This window comes from Corapipo altera, unplaced genomic scaffold (genome assembly GCF_003945725.1).
Source record: "Corapipo altera isolate COAL_440 unplaced genomic scaffold, ASM394572v1 70, whole genome shotgun sequence".
Taxonomy (NCBI): domain Eukaryota; kingdom Metazoa; phylum Chordata; class Aves; order Passeriformes; family Pipridae; genus Corapipo; species Corapipo altera.
The window spans coordinates 4,693,479-4,718,701 of record NW_020884911.1 but is presented as its reverse complement, the minus strand read 5'-3'; the positions used below and the strand labels follow the sequence as shown (position 1 = coordinate 4,718,701).

At 39.3% G+C, this 25,223-nt stretch overlaps 1 protein-coding gene across 6 annotated transcripts in view; it reads right to left on the bottom strand.

Annotated features, from left to right (window-relative positions):
• Nucleotides 1-25,223, bottom strand: part of PLCB4 (phospholipase C beta 4) — a 188,133-nt gene that overhangs the window by 150,458 nt on the left and 12,452 nt on the right. For all 6 annotated transcript variants that reach the window (XM_027653842.1, XM_027653845.1, XM_027653844.1 and 3 more), the window contains one exon: nt 18,994-19,053. The gene's annotated coding sequence lies outside the window, so the exon portion shown is untranslated. Of the gene's footprint in view, nt 1-18,993; nt 19,054-25,223 lie in introns of those variants that run through there.

The window sequence follows — 25,223 nt, the reverse complement described above, 5'->3', positions numbered from 1 at the left end:
GCCCACCCAGCCAGTGAGGCTGCAAATGGAAACCACACAGAGTGTTCTGTCCCGGCCACTTTTCCAATGTCATGTGACAATTCCCAGAAAATCAAAGTGTTTCGTAGAAAAAAAGCCAAAGCCAGTAAGTTTTCCCTCAAGCACAGTTTTCATGTGCCCAAGAGCTTTCCATGGCAGCAAACCTGCTCAGGGTCCTCTTCCAGCAGCCCCTCCCAGGCTGGGCCAGGCAAAGTCCTTCCAGGTCCCAGAGGGGCTGGATGCAAAAGCCACCACAAGTGAGAGCTCACCCCAGTCCCTGAGCACCCACGGAGAACTTGATCTTGAAACTACTAAAAATAAATATTGGAATTATTTACATTACATTCTCCTCAGACTGCTTTTGTTCTAAAATGGAACAACTACTTGTTTTCTGTTCGGATTTTTTGGGTTTTTTTTCTTTTTTGTTCCCTCCTGCCTAAATATGGGTTTTCCTGTATTCAAGTTATGTGCTTGCTCTATATAAGCAAGCACATAACTACACATAAACCCCCATTTGTAATATTTCTTTTTAAAATCTCTTCACACACATATAATTTATTTATATTTTTATTTTGTAAATATTTTTGAATATAAGTGTTATTCACAGTTATACATTTTATATACCCATGTGGATAGGTACTATTTGCAGGTAAGATAAATGCAGAGAAGATACAGATAGATATAATAAAATTTTTTGTATTTTTTTCCATCTGTCTTCTAGAATCAAACTTCAGGTAAGGAGGCAGGAAATCAATGCAAGGGGGGTGTTTACTTTTTAGAACCTTTTTTTTTCTATCTGTTTCATTGTTAGAGAAAGTTTGTACGAGATAGAGTGACATTAGGGATAAAAAAATAAAGTTGCAGCAACATCTGCACTGGAACCTTTTGTTGGTTTGAGGTTTTTTTATTAGTTAAAGTATTACAGACACTTGTGTCTTGGAAGAGCTGGCATTTTTGGTTGTATACACACAGCACAGAGGTGAATGTCAGTCCAATAGAAGCATTTACTTAAAAATAAATACCATGACTGTGAGGCTTCTCTCTCACTGACTAGCCTTTACTGTGCACACAGCACTAATCTGCAGCACATTTGTATGGTTAGAGATTTCACTCTCCTTAAGCCACAAGCAAAGAAACAGCATGAGAAAGGATTTTTAGACATAGTGACTGCAGCTCAGCAGCCAGGTAGGAAGCAGCGAGGAGGGGAGCTGACCCATGACCCAAAGTTTGGCTGGATCCCCACCCATCTGCCCTTCCACAGGCAACTATGCAGAGCTGCTGGATTGAAAGAACATTTTGATTTATATCTTGAAATTTAAAAAGATGAAAAAAGGGAGAAAAGAGAAAAAAAGACTGAGTTCTAAAATGGCTCAGCTTTTTTTCCTCTGCCAGAGTTATGTCCCTTTCTGCTTCCACCTTGTTGTCTTTTTACCCCTCCCCAAAATAAAACCAGATCTATGCTGCAGCTATCACAGTGCAGCTGGGGAAAACATTGCACTGTCACTGAACTAAAGAGCCTCCTCAGAGTTCATCCTGCAAAGTTTGCCTCCGGGCACATTGCAGGGCCTGTCTGCCTTCGAGTCCTCAGTTAGAGACACATTCTCTCTTTAGAGGGAATGCTTTCTTTGGAGACAACAACCTGACATTTCACTGCACTTTGACTCCCTTTGATCACAAGATATGGCATTTGTGTGTATCTGTCTTTGAAAACAAGGCCTGCATAAGAAATTCCTGAAAATTATCTAATAAATTCCTGAAAAATATGTTCAAATTAGTGGCTTATCTGCAATCTTAAATCCACATCTCCTTATTGCTATTTTGGGGTAAATAATCCCCAGTCTTCTTGCTGCCCAAATATCCAGGTATTTGGCAACATACTCCCCTGCCTCTACACCACAGCTCTGCCAAACTCTCTCATCTCTTCCCTGCCTTCCCTCACAAACAACTTCTCTTTGCCTTTGGTGCAGTTCCTGACTCCCAGGTTGCTGTTTCCAAGTGACCCTTTGGCACTAACTTGCCTCTTCTTTAACAGGGAGCCAGCCAACGTTAGCTGCCTGCAGGCTAACAGGGATGGGCTGATTTTTGGTACTCGGGTTATTCATGTCTCAGTTCTTCTGTCACAGAAGTGCAAGGGAGGCTTTCCTTTGCTTTAAAAGAAACCATCAGTTATGTCATAACCTCTGGAAATCCAAATCACTTCATCTTTGCTGGCAGGGACACAGCTCCAGCAGCGTGAGAGGGAAAGAAAAATCTCTTCTCCAAAGGAAAATTACTTTTCTGTTTCACAATACTGATGCTGTTTTCCTCAGCATATAAAGAACTATGGATTACATCATAAAATTAAACAGTGCTCTTGCCAGCCATGGAAAGCTCCTTCTTGCCCCAGGTGACTGACTGCAGCCTCTAAACCACAAACTGAATGGGAATATTGCCCTTCCTGCAGTGTCTCGCTTTGTATCATGTCACTGATAACAGCAATAAATCTAGGGATTTAACAGTCTCATACACAATCTAAGCTCCCACAATTTTAGTTTTGTAGTTCTTTATTTAAAATTAGCATAAAAATGCTTTCAGTAAGTCAGTACCTTGGGTGCTCATGCACATATTCACATATTCAGGCAAGTTTCACTCTCTCCTACATTGTATTCAAATATCCACGGATAATGGAATACCACCAAGATAAGAAAAAGTCCATCTTATACTTAATATCTAGACTAAAACTGCCCTAAAATGCCTTGTATTAAAACAACCATTTAAGTCATTCAACAGCCCCACTCAATGTTAGGTTTTGACACATCACAGCTCTCATTCCACAGCAAATCAAATCCAAACTACTTCTTTTCCCTGAAGACGTGTTGCTCAAGAGGGGATTTTATTCTGTAGCCTGTAAGTGCCCTAGAATTGATATGTATATGTTAATGGAACAGTATATAAAGTCACCTCAAAGGCAACTGGTTTAAAATTGTAAACCCCTACAGATGGGATGTAGGGTGACAAGTTAATTTAAAATTAGATATAGTGCACACCTGATAATTGAGAGAAGTGGAGGAGGGAGAAGAAGGTTATTGCTCTATATTTGAAAAGGTGAATCCCTCCTTCATCAGAGGATGAGAGGGAGGAAAACCAGAACCTCACTGCAGTGGAGATCGAGCTGCCAACTGTCAGGATTTCCAAACAGCTTCACGGGTTGGGGATGGATGTAGTGGTGCTTATGCCTTTGCACTACGGGCAAAATCCATACAAATTTAGGGAAGCTGTCAGGCACCTGTTGGGGGGAAGAGAATGACCACTGAACACCAAGTCTCAAACAGGCCGGATCATGCTCGTCCTCTGTTTTCTCCCTCTCCCGCAGAGAGGCAGCGGCAGCAATCCAGACACAGCACTGCTTTAACACCTGTCACTGCCCAGAACTGCCCCAAAAAACACTCTTTGAGAATGGCCCTTCCATGCCTGCCCACAGCACAGAGGCATTTCCCCATTGCACCCACGAAACCCGAATATTTCACCATTCCCGCTTCAGCAGGGCCAGAGGGTTTGGTGGCAGGAGCACCAGCACATTGCTGCAGACTCTTCCCACCTGTGGCAGCTGTCATTTGTGGGATGCCATCACTGAGACAAACTAGTACACCAAAGGGAAGCAAGAGATATTTAGCTTTCAGTTGTCAGCCACTCACACCACTTATGGGAAGAACAGCCAGAACAGAGACAACAAGCAGAAAATACAGAGCGGCTTCCTATTTTAATAACAGTCCTAATTGCTGACATTCAATAATTCATACCCAGCTCCATGTTCCTATTGTGCCAGAAGCACTGCAGGGACTTTGAAGATTAAGAGCTGCCATCCTGCACTTGGAAGTACTTTGTCTTAAAGATTACTTAGGCAAATACTTGTGTATGAAACACCTCATACATGGCAATGTGAGCATCATCTAAGTGAGGATATGAAGCAAACTCTGTAGGATAAAGTAACATGCACAAGCATGCCTCATTCCTAGCTCCTGAGGCTCCCAAAGTCTGTTTAGTGATTTATGGGAAACCCAAGTCCATTTTCACACCTGAAAACTTCAACTGCAGGTAAACACACATATTCCAGCACAACCACCAGGAAAGTAAATATGCAAGCTGGACAGAACATCTCAAGAGATGCTTCATGACTAAAACAAAGCAGAGGCAGGAGCTTATTTCAACTCCCCCACAAAAAAAAAAAGTGATGTAAAAATACAATAAAAACTACGCATGGAGCTCCAAGAAAACAACAAGCAGCTCTGAATCAGCACAGCCGAAATAAAATCTAAATAAAAATCCCTGTATCACCCTTTTTCCCCTTTCACAAGAGTCAACCTAAAAGCACAAGGATGTAAAAATGCTCTAGTTTGGCAAAATAAGTCCCATTCCATAAAAGACCTATTATTAGCTTTGTCACTGTTCTATTTGTCTCCAATGTCTTTCCTAATAAAACCTAGAAGAATGAAGGGCAATATAACTATTTCTAAATCTCTATGTAAACAAAAAAAGGAATGTCCCTGTTTATTTTTTAGTACAGAACTAAACATCATATCAATATTAAATTATTTAGGGATTGGCCTGTGTTCATGTTGACCTTACCTGCCACTGACTGAGAATTTTCCATACACACCAAATAGGGAATTGCTCACAGGACACAAAGTTGATTTTTATAGTGTCACACAAATTTATTTTCCTTTCTAAACTAAACATGTATAACAAAGCTTATGGCCAGCTTCCAAGAGGCTTTTGTCTTCTCCTGCATTATGAGGGGGAACTTTGAGTGATGCCAAAATAACCTTTTTAGAAATCATACCTTGGAGCTACTGAACTACTCTGGAAACAATCAGTCACTTGGTCAAACTCCCCTTATGTTAATAACTGACCAACAACAGCTCCTTCTGTTAGCTAAGCTTGCACTATGTATTTTCTTGCATATTAGCCAAAGGTTATTTGAAATAAAACTTTTCAGCTTTTCCTCTTTGATTACTAAATATCCTTCCACCTCATGTTATCCAAGGAGGCTCTGTGAAAAGAGCACATCCTATTCTTTGATGCTGCTGGAGAAGGAAGAGGAAACTGAGGAAGGAAGAAAGAGGTGACATTTGCCACATGGTGTTTGCATCTGTCAGACTTTCTTAATACTCTAAAAAACATCCTTTTGTCCCACAGGGCATCACTGTTATTCTTCTCAAATATTTTTGAAATTTCCATGTATTTTTGCTTTCAAGTATTCCACATGATGCCTTGTGGTTCCCCAAGTTCTCCTTATTATTATCACCACCCAAAGCCTGCAGGAACTGCACACAGACAAAAGAGAACCAATGCTTATGTTTTCCTCACATAACAGCTCTTCACATGATATACATAAAGAGTGTCTTTGCAGACCATCATTTATTCCTCCTATCAATGAAGATGCTCAAGTGTAATTTTCAGCCCTTACCTGTCATACTCATAAATATATAAACATATATATATACATATATGGACCTACCTGCCAAACAGAAACTGGACTTGAGACTATCAACTCAGATTAAAAGCTGTCAGTTTTGAGTTTGTCTGATGTGTTCTGGTTTGAGTTATTTTTAAGAAAGATGAATCATTAGCAGAAAAAAAATAATAATTAAAAGTGATCTTTTCCTCCTCTGTACAAAATGGTACATGCCATGGTTAGACTGTACATTATAACCCCTTGTATGTTTAATATAAGCACAAAAATAAAAATAAAGGGGCATCAGATACTCAGGTTTCCCTTTTACACCATTTTGCTGGCACGGCAAACCCTGTTTCATTGCTGCTTTTCTGGGTGTGGAACATCTTCAGAAACAAAACCAAATTCAAACACTTGTGGATGCTTTGGACTTTTGAGGGAATTCTGTGTTTTGCTGACCTTTAATTTAGCTCCGAACAGCGACCACTGTGGTCCAACACATCCACCCCAAAAGATGTTTACCTACCCTGTTCTTCAGCAATTCTGCAGCGATGCTTTAATTCACTGAACCCCTGGGAGCTGCCTGTAACATTTCTCATCATTCAGAAAGCAAATTCATCCACTTGAAACACACTGTGGGAAAACACAGTTCCCTGCAAAGGGGCTGAACAACTTTCATGCAGCTGCAGTGGGTTTGCACGTGGTCAGTAAAAACAAGAGAGAAGAATCCACTCGTGATGAAAAGCACATTATCCATGACAAGGCCAAGAACCAGTTCCAGCAGCACTGGCCTAATGGTACCCTAGAATGAGCTTTTCATTAGTTTTATTTTCTGCAGCTCAGTAGGCACAGCTGGTGAATTCTTGGCATCCCAAACTAGAAGAGCAACGTTTCCATTCATGTTAAAAAGAGATCAGGGATTTCATCTGTTGCCACAGTAGCAAATAAATATGTTATTTGTTTTTTTACCCCAAATATGATCCTGCTAACAGTAGAAGAGGGTATAAAAGAAGTGACCACATATTTGCCTAGTTCAACAGCATGTGGAAACTTTTAACTTGCTCAGCTTTTGTATTAGAGTTCATTAGAGAAGCCAAGGGAAGGAACTTCCCTCTGTCCTTCTGCACATGTATGGGTAGGAACAAAATCTCCCTCTCCACCTAACAGAGGGACCTAACACATCTTCCTCAATTTTTAGTGTTTTCTGTCACAGAGCAAATTCAGAGTTCTCTTTAACAAAATCTGATTATAATATAATATTATTTCTCACCCAAACCAAATGGAGAAAACAAGATTAGCTGCAACCATACTAAACTCAAAATAGGATCCTGAGACACTTTTCTTCATCTAAGAAATGGAAATATTAATTTGGCATGTTAGAGTCACACAAACCCTTGACCCATTGCTCTTCTGCCTGTGATCATGCTCTACTACAGTTTTTCTTTTCATATTTGCTTGCTGATCAATAAATAAAGTTTTGGCACTTTTTGAAGTTACTCAGTACAACCAGAGTGGGAACTCCAGTTCTTGCCTGCTTAAAGAATTAACTTCTTGGTCAACAAGTCAAAATCATCACTGTCACTGACACATCATCACACCAGAATACTCTGCTTTCCTAGCTTTGTTTTAATCTTAGTGCAACGTATATGAGACACTCAAGCACCAAAGTAAAGTATTGCTTGCAAAACCAACCACCACAACACCAATGTTATCAAAAGCTGGGCAGATTACACAACCTGCCACAGGAGCTGCAAGACCTGAAAAGGCCTGAACATATCAACAGTTTCGACAACTGAATTAATAAATTGAAGCGAAACGTGACAGAGAAGGGTCAAAAAAACCCCAAAAAACTAAAAAACTCCACAAAACCAAGAATCTATAAGGCTTCTGTCTTAAAGCCCATTAATGCAACTAGAAAAATTGATCCCTCTGATTTTAGCAAGCTATATAGCAAAATCATGAATTAGAGATCTTTATATTTTTACATCAGGGGAGAGTCAACTGATACAAAAAGTTATTAATGCCTGTAAAACGTCCTGGCTGAAAAACTGTCCAGGGATTAGAACAATTAAAAACAATTCAGGCTCTGCACCTTAAATCTGATTCTACTCCAATAAAACCATTGAATTTTTTCTTTCAACTATGAGAAGGATTTGGCCTTAAATTACAATACTCTGATAGCTAAATTTACAGAATTAACAATACCCTGAAAATGCAGAACCTCAGAGAGAAAAGAGAGCTCATAAAATGTAAACCTTATGGGATTGTCAATTAAGATATTTTAGCTTCCAAACTTAAAATAAATGGAAAATATGCCATATGAACCTCTGTAGATATTCAATCATTTTATTTTTATTATATTGAGACCCATAATTGTACCTGGAAGGAAGGAAAAACTGGATCACTTTGTCCCCATTGGTCTAAAAGCACAAGTACCATCAGGAGACATACCTGACTCACTGGCAGAGTGAGCAGTGATGAGACCTGCATTAGCAAAGCTTCACAGGAAAAAAAATAATTAGGACAGTCAGAAAAATTTTAGAGGATTTAATTGTTCACATAGCCAGGAAATAAAATCCACACCATTTTGAATGTTTAATAAGATGATACTAAGTAAGGGGAGTGCACCTGACTAATGGTAAATACTGCCATGTATTTCATTACTTATGTATTTCTTTACTTATGCTAAATAAACCTACTTTTGGACCCTAGCTTTACCTTCTGTTGTGTGCCCCATACACAAAACTTGGGATTTGCTTTGGAAAACTTGTTTGGGACTGCACAATGCAGTCTGTTGGCAGACTGCAGAAAACAGAATCCTTTACTGAGTCACGCGTGTACATGTTTTACCAGGTAAGTTTGACAAATCTGCCTTTATCCCTTCCTTGCCAGGTTAGATGTATTTGCATAAAAATAATCTTTTAGGTAAAAACAGGACTGGCTTGACTGGAGTTAATAATGTCTCCTCAGTGAACTGAGGTGTTTGTGCTGAAGAAAGAAGAGTACTTGAGTATAAAAAGAGAGAACTTGAGTATAAAAAGAGAGAACTTGAGTATAAAAAGAGAGAACTCGAGTATAAAAAACTTGTAGAAACAAAGGATATTAAGCATGTATCAGACCTGACAATGAAAAAAATAAAGATATGCCAAAACAGAAAACTATTTACAGGAGGACATAATCAAGATGCAAGTTTAAGTCTACCAGCAGCCTGCTCCCATCCTGCTCTTTATTTACACATGTGGTCAACTGCACCAGCACACAGTTAACAGAGAAATGTTTGCAGGATAAAGGCCTTGCTAGAACTGCTTTGTGAGAAATTGTTCTAAGGGCACATCCCTGTAACAGATATTTTATGAAGGCAGCCTCGCTGTAACCCTGATGGCTGCAAGGAGCAACACAACACCTGCAGCAGAGCAGGAGCCAGCAGCTCTCCTAAAACCTGTGGGCAAATTTCCATATTTGTCAATATTCCTCATTTACGGCTCATCTAGAAACACCAATAAACAATCTGTAAGTAAAGCTTACAGAAAACACTTAACTGAAAAAGGGGTAATAACCAGAGCAAGTAATACATAATGTGTCTGCACTTTAAAAAAAAATAGGAGCTATTATTTCATTGCCTTCTCTATCTCTCCAAAGTATCTTACAAAGCAGGTACCTGGTACAGCCAGACCTCTAAGTGGAGCTGACAGGGTGCAGCAAACATTTTGTTTACCAGAGACATTTATAATTCAATTTGGAGACATTTGCAAATGTTAGCTTTCAGACTTCCCTCCTAATGGGTTCTTTGACAACTCAGGAGAGGCACAGTAACTGTGGGTAGATCAGGATAATCACTCTCAGGAGTAAATTACTCCATCCAGCCTTTTACTGATGTTTTAACCTCAAAATTACCAAAAGAAAGAGCCATTTCAAGCGACACAGACCTCCTGGATCCAAGGGAATAAGTCTGGTGGACATGTTACTTAAGTGAGAAAAGCCAGTATCAAATAATTACTAACTAATTACATCCTGAAGATTTGTTGTGATGTTTGGAAAACTTCTGGATTTAGTTTGCTTTAAAATTTTCGATTGAGGAGGGGTTTTTTTAATAACTTTTAATATTTTCTACCAAACTATTATTTTAAATTACTTCAGCACATTCAATTTAGCAAAAGAATGAGTCTATTAGACTATACTGTCAAATTCTAAATAAAACATACAGACAACTTCACTTCAAATGTCTAAACATGTTGGTTTTGCAAGCCTGGGCTCCTTAAAAAAAAAAAAAAAAAAAAAAGATAATAACTCTGTAGTGAAGTAAGCAGAAAAAAATGCTTTCAAAAAGAATTCCTTAAAAAAAACCAGCAGAAACCCACCCAAGATGTCAGGATCCTCAAGCCACTTAGAGAATTCAGGTACAAACTTCAAAAACTAGAGAGAAGCAAGGTTTCCTTTTTCACCTTTCTGTAAAGTGTCAAAATGTAATATTAATTCTTCCTGTTCTCAGAAAATCTAAAGAGGACTACCAAGCTATTAAACCTTCTGGTGGATCATTTGTGGTATGAGTTATTAGCATAATTGGGGGCACACTTTATTCTGACCTTTGCAAAACTTTCATTTCCCAAATGTGATAGATACAAAGTGCTTTTATAATACCAATAATGATTATTTCCTATGGGAAACTGCCAATTATAAGTTGGTGAAAAATGCTATATCAGATGTACATCGAGAAAATGAACACACCTACCAACAGTCAGACTAATTAAAGCCATTCTTCAAATATTAATAAAGCCTTTCACTTCCATGGAATACAACCTGTACAATTCAGTTCAACTGTATCCTTGTCAGGTCATTCTTTCAGCAAAAATAAATGTTTGATTAGTGGTTAAATGCAGCGTTTCTGGGGGATGTTCCCCTTCCCCCGGCAGTAAGTCAGCACATGTGGGACATTTTTAACATTTAACTGTTTTAACATTTAACCACTTGACTCAAATTCACATTGTTTTTATCAAGTCACATCAAGTGCCAGCAAAGATAGTCAGATAGGGAAACAAATCTTGTGTTCTGGACACAGTTCTTAGAGGAAAAAAAAAGGCACAGCAAAGATAACGTACAAAGATAAACAATAAACTGTCAAACAGCCTTATGTTCTGGTTTTATTTATTCTGTACAGTGTTGCTTTAAAGATATTACCTCATATCTAAAAGGAACTTCCTGTAATGTCTCTGCTCTGGTCACAATTTTTGAAGTTCTGAGGGTCTGATTCCCATTTATGCTCTTGCCAACCTGCAAAGTTTCCCAAGATTCTAGGATTCTAAAATGAAATGGACTTCAAAGTGAAAGTAAAAAAGTTTTACTACCATATGGGTACTTTCACAGCACCTATAGATTAACATAGAAAAGAGAAGTATTAATAATGAAAAATTTCTTTCCAAGTTGTAGGTGAAAATAGAAAACACTCCATGTTGACACATCAATGATGAATAGAGGAAAGCTTTTGATTTCCTCCAAAATATTCACCTGAAAGCTGCCTCATACTGCTTAACATTTCAAAAGGGTCAACGTCCCAGTCCACCAATTGTGCTTATGCACAATTTATAAAGAAAAAATATATATTCATAGAGTCCAGGCAACAGATTGCTCCATGTAGAAAAAGGCCAAAAGAAATAATTTAGAGACACAGAAGTTTAATTTTTATATTTTTTTCAGAGTATCTAACGAGTTGCTTACTATAGAACCTTATATACAAATGCATTTACACAAAAGCAGGTCATAAAGGCCTGCACAGAAAAAAAAAGCCAACTAGTTTTGGGCAGATAAACCCAGATGACTTGTAGACAGGTTTGCACATCCAAATGTTCACAAGCAGGAGCTGGATACACAGATCTGACCACCTACATCTCATTCAACAGGGCAGGTGAAGTGCTGCCTCCTTTCCGTGAGAAGAGCCTGATCATCAGGTCATTTATAAAAACAATCCCTGCAAAACAAATCTAAATGGTCAAAGTCTTCCAAAGGTACAGCTGCCCAAGAAAAGGGCTCTGCAGGTCTTGAAAAGGTTGTCTATGTATCAACACAGAAAATGCTTGCAGTAGCTCTGGTAGCTCCAGAGATGTCCTCCCAACTGCTAACCCAGACTGCAAAAGATCTCATAATGATCTTGTTTACAATCCAAATTTTCAGTCTGGCGCAGATCAAAGAGCGAAAACTGCGGTTATGAAACCTAAGTAGATTTACTAGCTACTTTTCACCGTAATGTTTAACAAGTCTTATTAGTTTTGAAAGAAGAAACAACAGCTAAAATATAAACAACTGAAAAGTGGTATGCGTGTCGTTAAGCAATAAACAACATTCCACATTTCTCTGTCTTTCCCCTTTGGTTACAGAAAATAGCTTGACAGCAGCCTCATCACTCCACATACTGTACCTTTCAAAACTTGGCAAAGCAACTCTTACACATTGTGTTTCAGATCAAACAACTCAATACGTGCTTCAGAGATCTGGCAGCAGCTCTTTTGGGAGTTATTTCCTACTTTTCTGGCTTATGCAACCTGTCAAGTTCGGAAAATTTACACTTAGTAGATCTGAAGTATGTACATACAGAGAGAGGAAATAATAATAACCACAATTATAAATGGAGTTCTGAATGTAAATATGATTTGCCACAGATATTTCCACTGCCTCCAAGAAATCATTCCTATGTGGAGCAGCACATGCCATCTTCACAGATTCCAGTTTTCACAGGTACTGCAACTAAAAAGGGTTTTTTAGGTAAAGAGCTGCCAGTGGGGCAGACTCTGTAACACACACCCACACTACTCCCTGTTCTGTAATGCAATACTCATCTTAAGAGCAACAAAATTACAGCAGATAAGATATGAACAAGAGAACAAAAGCAGGCTCTAGGAAAGCCACTGGACAGTGTGAAGTTTTTCCTTTGATTAGAATCTGCTTGCAGATTTATTTTTATTTTTTTTTACACCCAACCAAACATTGCTCCTCTAAACCAGAGCACAAGCGTAGTTAGAGAAAACATCCCTCTGAAGTTTTCCGTAGTTTTAGGGTTTAGAAAAGTTGAAAATACTGGAAGGGTAAAAAAAATCCTTTCCAAATACAATGGATTTTTTTGGTAATAATTCAGCAATTTTCCTTTTTGGCTTCACCAGAAAACAGTAAGGGTTTAAGATGAATGCACTAGTCATGCAAGATATGAAGACACATCAGTTTAAAAGAAACTATCTAAAAGGCAAGTAATCTTGGTGTATCACTAGTAGGTCTTGGCAAACAGTTTCAACAGGAGAAGGGAGTCAGAAATGAGTAAAACATTTTGTCCAAACTCAGCTGTGCACACGACCTCTTGCTTTCTTCCCCACCACAGAAGTATTTCCTGTATCTGACAGTTTTATTATTACATTTCCCACTTTTCCTACCTTGCTTCCTTTATTTCGCAGCTCTCCCCATACCTTTCAGATCATCCTGCTCGTTCTTTCACTCTCCATTTCTCTTTTTTGTATGCTTGGCCTCAGCTGAAGTCAGGGGGAAAAATCCCACTGAGTTGCCTGCAAAGGAATCCCTTGGGAACAAGGGAATGTCACTCACCATCTCTGCCTCTGCCACCACTGCCTTTCAGCTCTGGCACCGAGTCATGCCCTCCTTGTCCAGGCTGAGACACTAAAAAGGGAATAGTTTCTTCCACTCCTTTCTACTCTACTCTCTCAGTTTCCAGTGAGCTGAACCTGCACAGAACAAAATGGTTTGCAAAAACTTCACTTTCTTCAGGTTTTATTGAGGCTGAACAATACAAGCTGTCGTTTTGTGTCGCTATTTGCTCACCAGTTCTTCCTGCACCTTTGGATACAAGACCAGGTCTTTCCACATTTTAAGAGAAGGTGGTTTAACTTCAGGCATTGATGAAATGCAAATTTTGAATCAAACAACAACTAGCTTAGTTCTTGCAAAGGAAAATCTTAAACTTTAAAACCTTTTTGCAAAAACAGCTAAGAGTCTTTCCTTCCTGGGGAGTGACAGATCAGTCTTTCAGGGGACAGTTCCAGAAGCACTTAAAGAAATAAGCAGACAAAAGAAAACAACCTTCCTGCTCTTAAGAAAACTCCTATCATAAACAACCAAAATATACAGGAGCTAAGATTTGTTTGCTCCCTTTTTTAGCATTAGAATATCTGAAGATTCTGGCATGGTTTAAGACAGACCTGCCACAAACCAGTTTGAGGCAGCAGTCTGGTAAACTGATTCAGATGAAAAATCATAGAATTATAGAATAGTTTTGTTGGAAGGAACCTTTAAAGGTCATCTAGTCCAACCCCTCCTGTGAGCAGGGATACCTTCACCTAGACTAGGTTGCTCAGAGACCCATCCATCCTGACACTGAATGTTTACAAGGATGGGGCATTACCACCTCTCTGGAAAGCCTGTTCCAGTTTTTCACCACCCTCACTTTAAAAGATGTCTTCCTTATATCTAGCCTGAATATATCCCCTATCAGTTTAAAGCCATTACCCCTTGTTCTATCACAACAGATCCTACTAAAAAGTCTGTCCCCATCTTCCTTGGAAGACCCTCTTAAGTACTCAAGAGTGGCAACAAGGTCTCCCTGGAGCCTTCTCCTCTCCAGGGTTAGAAATAACCTTTTAGAATGTTCTTTATCAGGTCTGCTTTTCAGCCAGCTCAGTCACCTGAGTCACTCCTCACACAGGCTTTTGGTGTGAACAAGCATCCAGGGACAAGAAATTAGTCCCCAGCCTCGCTCCCAGCCTCTATTTACTTCTTCACAAGTGTCAGTTTAAATGTACATGAAACTACAGAGAACCTGACAACTGAGACAGTAACAACTGCCAGAAATTATCAGTATGCTTTTGTTATCACTTGCTTTTTAGCTCCCAGAGCTCTGCCTCCCTCTCTGAACCAACAACCTTTCTCAGTCTGAGACAGTATACACCAGTACGTGCATTTTCTGCTCTCTCCATGCTCACCTTTCTCACTACAAAGGTCTAGCCAGGGGTGGATTTTGCTGTAATTAAGCAGAACAGTCTTCCAAAGGAAGACAAAGACTACATGATCACAAACAGCAGGGAATATTTGGAAAACAATACTTCATCTGGATGCAGTAAGTCTCATTTATTTTTCTTTTGCCTCTCTATTTTTGTTTTATACTGTTGACTCCAAGTTTTAATGATCGAAGATATTTTAAGCATTCCTGACCTAGAAATGTGCTAAGAATAAGAGAACTTTATTATAAAGAAAACATTGGCCATCTGAAGGGAAACTCAGTGTATACTCCACCTAAGTAAGATATGCATGTTGCTTATGAACAGCAGATAACTTTCCAGGTCTAAAAGAACTCCATTTCCAGAAGACAGAGATAACATGTATAAAGAATCAGATAGGCTGCAGGATTCAATGGACCTGGTTAAGAGAACAGCAGTAGGATTCCTGGCCAAAATAGATGCCACAGAGAAAAATTCAGCTCAACTGGAAAATACTGCCACAAAATATCTTAATTGCTGTGCTTATCAGGGACATTAACAAGATACCCAGTGAAGACACAGCCTAAAGCTGGGATTAAAAACCTCTTTATTTTGAGAACAGCAATCTGAACAAATTGCACTGGTCTCTAACAAGAAGGCAACTTTTCTTTATTTTCCCCTTCCCCTATAGAGTGTCACTTCCATTGCCCTGCCAGTTGCCCTGCCCTATATAATGACAAGGCAGCCAATACTTTAGGACTAAAACTCATCCTTGATTATTCTCAGCAGGTGTGACTGTGGCAGCCCCACACTGGCATAAGGAAAACAAGTGCAAAACACTTCTGTGATCGGAGAAGATATTTTACACGGACAGAAGTTCATCAAGACTTGGTCTTTTCAAGTGAAGCAAGTAAGCACTGTAACATTAGGGGTTACAGGAGATAATTCTTACAAGCATGTTGGTGTGAGCAGCACCACATTAACAGTGTTTGTGTTTGCACTTGCAGTATTTTCACAGCTACAAGGTGTCACCTGTGGCTACACGGCACTGATTTGGAGGCCCCAGAAATATGAACAAGGTAAAAATGAGTAACTCTGCACTTCAGCATGTGGTGGTATTAGGTGAAAGGTTGGACTTGGTGATCTTACAGGTCTTTTTCAGCCTTAATGATTCTATGATTCTCTGCAAATCTACCAAGTTAACCCTCGGCTGTTAAAGCAAAAGCAGCGGTTGTTCCAGCTGTAAAGATCATAACAGATGTATCTGTTAAGCTGTTCCTAAGAAGAGAGGTTTCAGAGGAGCCAGTAGACAGTCCTCTATTTCACAACCCCGGAGGGACGGGAAAACTTCAGCAACAGTGTGATTGCATGACCTGTTCATGATCTTCTGTGACACAAGACAAGGCTGCATCATTTCACCCTCAACCTCTATCAGCCTTCAGGTTCAGCTGCTCTGCCCTTTGCTCCCACCCTGCCAGGATCCCTCAGAGCACACAGGGCCCTTCAGGAAGAGATTCCAACCTGGCATATGCAGCAGGGACAAACACTATTGACATGCCCTGGGAGGATGACGCGGTTGAGAGGATCTCTCTTCAAGTCTTGTTGCGTGACCTGTGCTGTAAGAACTGATACCCTGAAGGAACCTGCCAGTACCCTGATATTATCCTGAACCTTTTAATGGAGGCTACTGACTGCACAGCCACAGAACATATGGAAGCAGGAACAGAGAAACAAATGAAAGCCATACACACAGATAAATACACCTTGCACATTAGTATTCCTGCCCTCCTTTGTGATTCCAGCCAGTAGAACACCAGGTGCTCATAAACCCTAGGCTGAGGATGAATCCAGTTGTCCTGTAACACCTTTAAACCACAGTAATGGACAGTGGGAGTCCTTACTTTCTTTTACAGTTCAACTTCTCTTTGGTAATAGCTCTAACTTCCATCTCTCCCTTCCTGCACCTTCAGTCAGTCAGGGAGTTAATTCAACTTTTCCAAAGCAGGAGGGAGTCAGACAACAGTTTGAGAAAAATATTAGTGTTCCTTCACCACAGCCTGATTCAACTGTTGCCTGAGTCACTCTGTGACTGTTCTAGAATTATTAGGAGACTCTCTTTTCTACAAGGCTGGGCTGGACCTTAATAAGAGACTGAGGCCTTTCCTCATATTTCTCATGTAAACATACTTTTTTTTTAACAACAGAGTACAGTCACACAAATAGGATTAAATAGCACATTTTTGGCTCTTATTGAACACAAGATACAGTGGTGAATAAGAAATCCCTTGGGATTGGTAATGGCGATGGAGTGAATGCTGCTCTTAGCTCCCCACCTCAGAGATACAGTGACACACAAGTAAGCAGAGCACAGGTAATTTAATCAAAAATACACATGCCAAATATTCTGACTCTGTCCATTCCAAAAAAATTCTGCAATTCCAATCTGTAAATATACCACAGGGATATTATTTCACCTCCATAAAAATCAACTATGAAGTCTTCAGATGAATAAAATCAATGAGCTAACGGTGATGAACTGTGCATTGTTTTAATTATTATTCCAATCAGGAATGCCCAGTGAACATTATGCCCAGCTTCATATTGTAAATTTTAACAGAAATTCAGCACTCCTTCCTTTCAACAGTGTTGAAAACCATAGTTTACTTAAAAGATTTTCTTTGGCTAGTTCTCTCTTCAGCTCAACCTCTTTGAGAGTAGGAAAGGGATCAAAGTTCCTGTAGCTCCTGATTATTCAATAACATGACTAATGCTCTCCTAAGGGGAACATGATTACAGGTAATGATGTGTTATGATAAAGGCAACATCTCCCATTTGCACACCCCTGTCCTCCCACCCACCACTGTGTAAACAGAATAAACCTTTAAGGACACACTGGCTGACCTCATCTCCTGAAGAAACACTGCCTGGAATCACGCTGTAACAAAACAGAGAACACACAATGGTCTCACTTGATCTTTAACAATATGATATTTTAACACCCACAAAAACCTCTCCCAGGCATCCTCAGCATAACTAGTATTAACTGCAGTGGGTTGTTCACAGACCCTAAAACTGACTGTACAAACTGTGACTGCCTGGGGCGAGTTTTGGGTTGTTATTCAGCCAAGTTCTCTTCATGTTTACCTGATGTAAAAATTCAGGAGGTTTGGGATTTTCTTTTCCTTTGTTCACAAAGTTTTTGAAGCCTTTGACTTTCAAGATGGTGTGTAGAACCTATGGCATGTCCTTCTACATACCATGTTTAAGAAATCCCTAACTTCCTTCACCTAACTCCACACAAAGTGGCTTTCCCCTCTTTTACATAGTCTTATTTTCAAAGCATTCAAGATGCTCAAATGTAGTAGCAGCTCAAGGTAAATTGATTCATCTCCTAATTCTTTATCAGTTTTAACAAATGAACTGACAGTTCTGTCCCTGGTGGGAATTCATTCTGAATCCCCAGTGAGAGTTCTGTTGCTTACACCTGGATAAGAAGTTAGCACTATGAGATATTATCTGACATACTATCAGGTATCTTCAGGACATTGCTCTAAGAAAATATTTACAGAAGTTTCCACTTTCCAAGAAAGCTATTTCTGGCCAATGCAGGCTTTTTTTTTTTCCTCTTTTCTACCTATTTTAGCAAACTTATGCCCACAGAAGAATTATTTTTATCAGTTACAAATAAACAAACCAATTGTGACAGAACACCAGGTCACAGTGCAACAAATTCCCAAATGCTTGTGGCATACAGTGTGTGGATAGACCAACAATCAAGAAGCAGAAAAGCAAGGAAAATAAGTGTGTTTTAATGACTAATGCCAAGGCTATACATACATAAAGCACTGCCTACAAGTGTGGTACCAGCGCTTCTAATTCTAAAATTCTAGACCACCAATGCAACCATATCCTTTGGTGTTGAGGTCTTTCTCTGCACCGAAATTTTTTTAGAGCAGATCTGTCTGCAATTGGAATCTTCATCTGAGGAGTCACACGAGAAACCATCTCAGATGACAGCAGAGTATTCTGACGTGAATTTAGAGGCATTTTTAGGTGAACGACGACAAAAAGCAAATCCACCATCCCATCACGATCACTTTAAAAAAGTGACCCATCTCTGAGGATTAAAAAGTAAAAAAACTGTTCTCCACAAATCTGAGGTGAGGAGAATCTGCTGGAATCACATGGAGATTAGAGCACTTAAACTGCCTTTGCAGTTGTTAGAAGAATGGTTTCACATTATCCCTGGAGTTTATTGGGCTCAGGGAGGAGACACAGACCAGCAGGTTTTATTCATCCCCCTCTGTCTGTGTCACTAATCATCCTCACACACACACCCCCTTTTTTATTAATGTCAAGTCTTCAGGAGAGCTCAGCATACTCTGAATTATGACCTAAATTTCTAATAACTTCTCTCCTGTGAACCCCAACCACTGCTTTTTCAGGATACATTTCTCATTCTGCTAATATGGACAGTGCAGCACCGAAAACAGTAAACAATATTTTAAACCAGAAGTAAATAATTTAGTAAAAAAAAATAAAATTAAAATATTAAAAGAACAGAAAAATTCATACCTTTGGAAAATCAGAAATTACTCCGTAGAAATTCACATTGTAGAGAATGTCTTCCTTTCCCTAAAAAAAAAAAAAAAAGCCTTAATTGTGCATATTCATATTTAATTATCTATTAAAAACACAGTGAACTACTCCAAGACCTTCTTTTCCCCCCCAGAAATAATTTCTCCTCATGGAACAGAATATTTACACTACAGCAAACAAACAGTGCACGCTCAGTGAGTTTTTGTTTGAAGTTCATTTTATTTTGAAATTTCCTGTTATTTAAGCAAAAGCATCATAGCTGCAGGTGAAAGAAACACATGGCACCCATTCATCCAAGCATTTCAAACTAAAAATGAACACAGTGGAGACCAAGATTGGAACAGTTTGCAGGAGCAGGAGAAAAAAAGTATTTTATTCTGAGGTACAGGTGCAGACGCAGAATTAAATTTGACCTGATACCTTTTCAGTTTTATGAGGCTTAAGTTTTAGGAGAAGAAGGAGAAAAAGAAAAAAAAAGAAAAAGGAGGGGAAAAAAAAATCTCAATATTAGAAACAGAGAGATTCTAGAAAATAAGTGTCTCAGCCAAGACAGGCCAGAGCATGTTGGAGGTCTAGAATCTGCTTTGGGGACTCCTGGAACATAAAACACCCCAAGAAGGAAGCAGAGGGACTGACAACCACGGCATTCACAATTACAGCCATGAGGGCAGTTAAAGAAAATAGTTTCCTGTTCTGTTGAATCCTCCCAAAGTTGCCAAAAATGTCTATTAAAACAGAAGTTGTTCCAAATCATAAATAGCAACGCTGAGAGGATGGTGGGTGAGTGCTTTGTTCTCATTAAATATTGACCACGTGCTCTTCTAGTGCAAGACTATACAGAGCCTTCAACTATTATTATTATTATTATTCTAATGCCTCAAACACTCTCATTTTGCCAGGGCACTTTCACACTGGCCTCAGTAGCTCATAATTACATGACAAGATATCACTGGGCCTCCACCACTTCCCAACTACACACAAAAGCATCTTTACACTTCCTTCTGGGGTCAACTAAAGCCAACTTCATGCTAAAATCAACTTACTGCTCAAAACATGTTTCTGTTGGAAAGACAAAGACGTGACAAAAATGTTTTCAAGCATACAAAGTGCTCTGTTGGTCTACACTAAGAGATACACCTCAGATATTTTCGTTCTCTTGCAGATTGTGGTCAAATTTCAACACGATTACATCGACTCCACTGAAATCAGTAGCATCTCACCAGACCTAATGCACAAAACAGAAACAGGATCTGCTTCTCAACTGGTTTTAATCATTTACAGCTTTCTGGGCAACGTTGCCACTGGGCTCTGAAATTTCTCGTGTTCCATTGTAAACACATGAGTACAATCTCATAAATTTAACAAAGAAAACCAGTTTCTTTTTTAGTTATGCAAATACCAAAAATCGCTTTCTTTCTACCAGTTAAGTATTTCTTCAGGAGCTTGTTTGTGTCCAAAAATCTCCAACAGCCCTTTCAGTAAGACTGTAAATTCTTTGAGGGAAGCACTCAGGGCCAGAGTCATGTCTCAGTTACAGAGGCAGAAACACTGAGCAATTCCTAATTCCCAGTAACTACTGGTGGGGTGATGGACAGCAGCTGCAGCCTCAGGTTTATCCTTCATTCCATACCTGGTTGTAAAGGCTAAAATACAAACCCCTGTAATTTTCATTCATCTCCTGTTCCAAAGAAAATTAAAAAGAGGTGAATAAGCTGATCTTAAATACCTTGATACCTACTTTTTTTTGTAGAGGACCTTTAATTTCACAACTACTGTTCAGTAAAGCAGGACTTGTTTCTTGACTAGTCACCTGAACTTTTCTGTCACCTTAAATACACCACAGGTGTTGCCTGTCTCTCTTCATGACTCAACCCCTTGACAACCTACTTGGAGAGGACTTAATTTAGCACAAGACCCAATTAAACCATAATAACTCTTCAAAAGGATGGACAACCTTCATCAATACTCTGGGCTTGTCAACAGATTTTTTTTTTCTTTTATTTTTATTTTAAAGCAGAAAAGTTTTGATCGACAGGGATCTGACATTCAAGTTTCTTTTCTACCTGTTGCTCTCTGAAACAGTCAGAGAGACCTGACAGTAACACAGTTCCACAACTGTCCATGGCTTTCCCATCTATGGATATTTGGTTATGGATGATCCCAGCTACTCACTGGGAGACTGAAATTTGGAATTCCAATGAGGACTTTTTGCCTCATTCTAATTAAAAGTGAAGTACGAGTACCCAATTCAGAAAAGACCATTAGAGTCTTAATTTAGACATGATGATTTTAGTCTGTCAATATACTGAAATGGTGTTTACCTGCCAAACCTTCTTCACTCACTTTGTGCCCAAAAGGAACATCAACCATAGTTTATCAGTTAATTTTAGACACAGTTTTTAATGGTTTTCAGATGTGAATCTCGATGTGCAGTTTCTAAAAAGGTCCTTTCTTTCTTGGTGAATTTTTTTTTTTTTAGGATCTAGGAGGGGAAAAAAAGAAAAACCAAACCAAATCAACAAAAGAGCCACAAACACCCACCAACACATAAAAGGGGAAAAAAAAAAAAAAAAAAAAACGGAAGTCACACTCACACTTGTGGGTAGGAAACCACACTTAGCAGAGCAGTGTTATGTCAGCCCCCAGCAGGCAGCGAGGTGGGCACTGCCAGCTCCTGCCATCCCTGGGCCAAGCTGTTCTAGCCAGGGCCACACTGTCACAGCTCTCACCCTCATCTGAAGCCTCTGAGAAACCTCAGCTCCTTCCTGGAGTGGAGCCTTGCCAGGGACATCAGTCTGGTGCTGCTGACACACCGCACACACAGCTCGGTGGCTTCCTGCTCCAGGCATTACATAACTCGAGCCTCTGGCATGTCTTTCTGGAACATTTCGTGTGCTCATCCACAAGAGCAGCAGCCTCTCCACCTACCAGACAGCTCTGCACCTTTTCCCCACTGAGACTGACCTGGATGGCACTGACTACAGGGACATATGGCTGTTTATACCATGGAAATAAAAACTTGACAGTATCATTCCCAAAGACGGGGAGAAAAAAAAATAAAGGCAGGTAGCCACACAGTTAAACACAATTAAAATAACAACAACAACAACAAAAACCCAATAAATAACGTTTTATTCACTTCTACCACAGGAATACCATGAGGGAAATCACATTCATAAGCCACATATAGTTTTATCAAGGACTGTTGCATTCAGCTTCACTGAATTAAGTCAGAAAGTTATTAAATAAAGAAAGGATGCAGCCTCCTGCTCGTACCACACACAGTCCACCCTTAAGTCCTAATCCTGTGTCTGCCTCCAGCCATGAAGCCAAGAGAGCTCTTGATTCAGGATTAATTTTTCAAAGTGAGAGGTAAAAGTCCTTCTTGGTGTTTGCTGAGCAAGATTCAGGACACTGAATTACTGAAATAGGCAGACTATTTTCACTATTTTCGCTCCAAATAATTTGGAGCCCAGAGATTCTACTTTATAAAAAGCATACAAATTGATTATAAAGCACACCCTCCAAAATTATTTGTAAATAATAAAATGTTTCAGATTTTTTTCTACAGAGAATGAGGTATATTTATATGATAAAAACCACATTATTTAAGCCAAGTAATAAACAGCAGCAGCATTTGCACAATATAAAAGTTACTAGAAACTCTCATCAGTATGCAAATGTAATAAGACTAAGAAACACAATTTGCAATTTGAGTAAGAGAATTTCAGGGTATCTTGGATGTAATAACTACATAATATCCTACAACTCCTGCAGGGGCTTTTACCTATGTTTTAATAATCATTATTTAATAATTTATTTTTTTTTTTACTGGGAAAAAAACGTACTCTATTTTTATAGTCATCTATAGTAATTCTCTGGAACCAAAATTACCATGATGCAGTTTATGAGGTTTTCAATCTATGAAATTACTCACTGCTGATGAAAGCATTAACAATCCAAGGTTTCATTTACAGCATTACAGAGAATCCAGGTCAATTCCGGGCAAATGCTTTTACTCTGCTTGGGCCAATGAGATTAATTATTTTCATAAAAACCTGCACTCCCACCAAAAGTAAAGCTTAAGGGTGTCTCACCATAATTCAAAGAAAGCAGAAGTGAAGGGGCAATCCTGGACTCCAACAGGCAGACAGGGAAGCAATGCAGGCACTGGGGAACATGCAGCAGGTGAGAGGATGGGAAGAGGATAGATCCTCCTTCCAGGCCAGCAAACCACCAGCTGCCAGCACTTTATATCACCAAGATAAAGTGCAATCATCTAACATCTCCAGGGAAAGCTCAGCATCGCCACAAAAACCCTGTTGCAGCTCAAACGTTCTTTCTGGGATGTACCCTGTGTTCCAGAAACTGGGAGCCTGCTCCTTGCCATTCACCATCAGAAATGTAGGCCAGCAACTCCAGCCTAGCATTTGTGGTCTGTGCTTTTATTATCCCAACCCTCCATAACAGCAAGAGAAAGGGATTAAGCAGCATTATTTTTTTCCCCTTGAATATTTACTGGGATAATTACATACCAGTCATAATACAAGATTATTTTGCACAGTGTAAAATAATACAGAGCAGACATGCCATTTTATCCAAAACTCTTGGTCCCATCACACCTGGGAGAGCACGGAGCTGATCGTATCAGGCGTGTTCCTCCAGGAAAGTTTAATGCAGCAAAGCCTTCCAAAGGTACCAAATAGATGCACTCAGCTTATTCACACAGCCCCTTTTTTCGGCAATCATATTTTTTAACTTGTTTCACAAAGTGTCATTAATTACTAAAGCCATCTGTGTTTCCAGAGAACAACTCTTTTCCACCCCTTCTCTCCTTCCTACTGGGCTGCACAGCGAAGATGCAGCCGTGTATTTACAACCACTTTTATGCCAGCAGATGTTACACCACACAAAACTGTTTTGCAGCAAGTTCAAGAAGAAAAGCGGTGGGAAGAAGTTTACATAACCACACACTATCAACAAAAGCAACAGAGGCTGGCAAGCCACAGGCCGTAGTCATTTAATTCATACAAATCTCTCTTCCCCTTCTCTCACTCTGCTTTCCAAGTTGTTTTAATTCCATAGGAGAATCTGACTAGTAGTCACTGCAAGGTTTAAATGCCAGCAGCTTTTCTTGTCCTGACAAAATGTACAGAGTTGAAATTTAATTACAACTGGCTTAGACACATTTTTAGTTTGCTTCTATCCACCTAGAACACATACTCTGTTCAAAGTAAACATGTTTAGTCACTGAATAATATGAAGTAGAAAAGTTTGCACTGTAATAAATGGAGATACATTTCAAAACAATTTTGATTACTATCTCTGAACCTGGCTGCAACCAGCTGGCTAAAAGTGGCATTATTGGGATGGAAATAGCGTGGTGTTTCATTGCAAGAAAGTAAACATATTCTATCAGATACTAGAACAGGAGTTGAAATCCACCCAAGAGAACCATTTGCATTACTGGTTTGCATTATTCTGCCTTAACGTTTTGACACCCAGTTTAAACATTAAGCTGCCAGTACAATGCCTCTTTTTTTAAACCAATGCAATTTCTTGGGGCAAAATCTGATAGGGCTGCCCAGATTTCCTGTCCACTCGTTTCTCCCAAGGAAAAAAAAAGGGGGGGGAGACATCAGTTTAATTTTGATTTGTCCAGCAAACAGATCAAAGCATTACACATCTCCAATGGAGGTTTACAAAGCCTCATTGTGCAAACATCCTGGGCCTGATGCCTCAGGATGCACTGAAGCAAATCCCTTCTGATGGCAGCCAGGGCTAAGTTGTTCAATGCAAAAACTTTCACCTTGAAGGGAAGTCGATAACTTGGAAGTGCCACTTGATTGAAAATTATTAAAACGTACAGCTTGAATTTTTAGGCTGATCTCAACCACATGTTGCTGGAAATGCTTCACAGGCATATTCTGTTGCCTATATACTAAATATTGTGTTCAGCTCTAGGCTCCTCCTACCCTGGTGTTATAAATTCTTTGGGTGAAGGAGCATTTTCAACAAATATGTACAACGCCTAGAAAAAAAAAAAAAGATTCCAGAACCACTATTAGATCACTGAGTCCTGTAAAACTGCAAAGCATCAAATAATTTTTAACATAGCTGAAACATCTTTCTAGATCTGTGCTTTGTAAGATTGCAATTTCTGCTCAGCCTCTTCTATTTCTCTTCTCATCCAACTGTGCAGATGA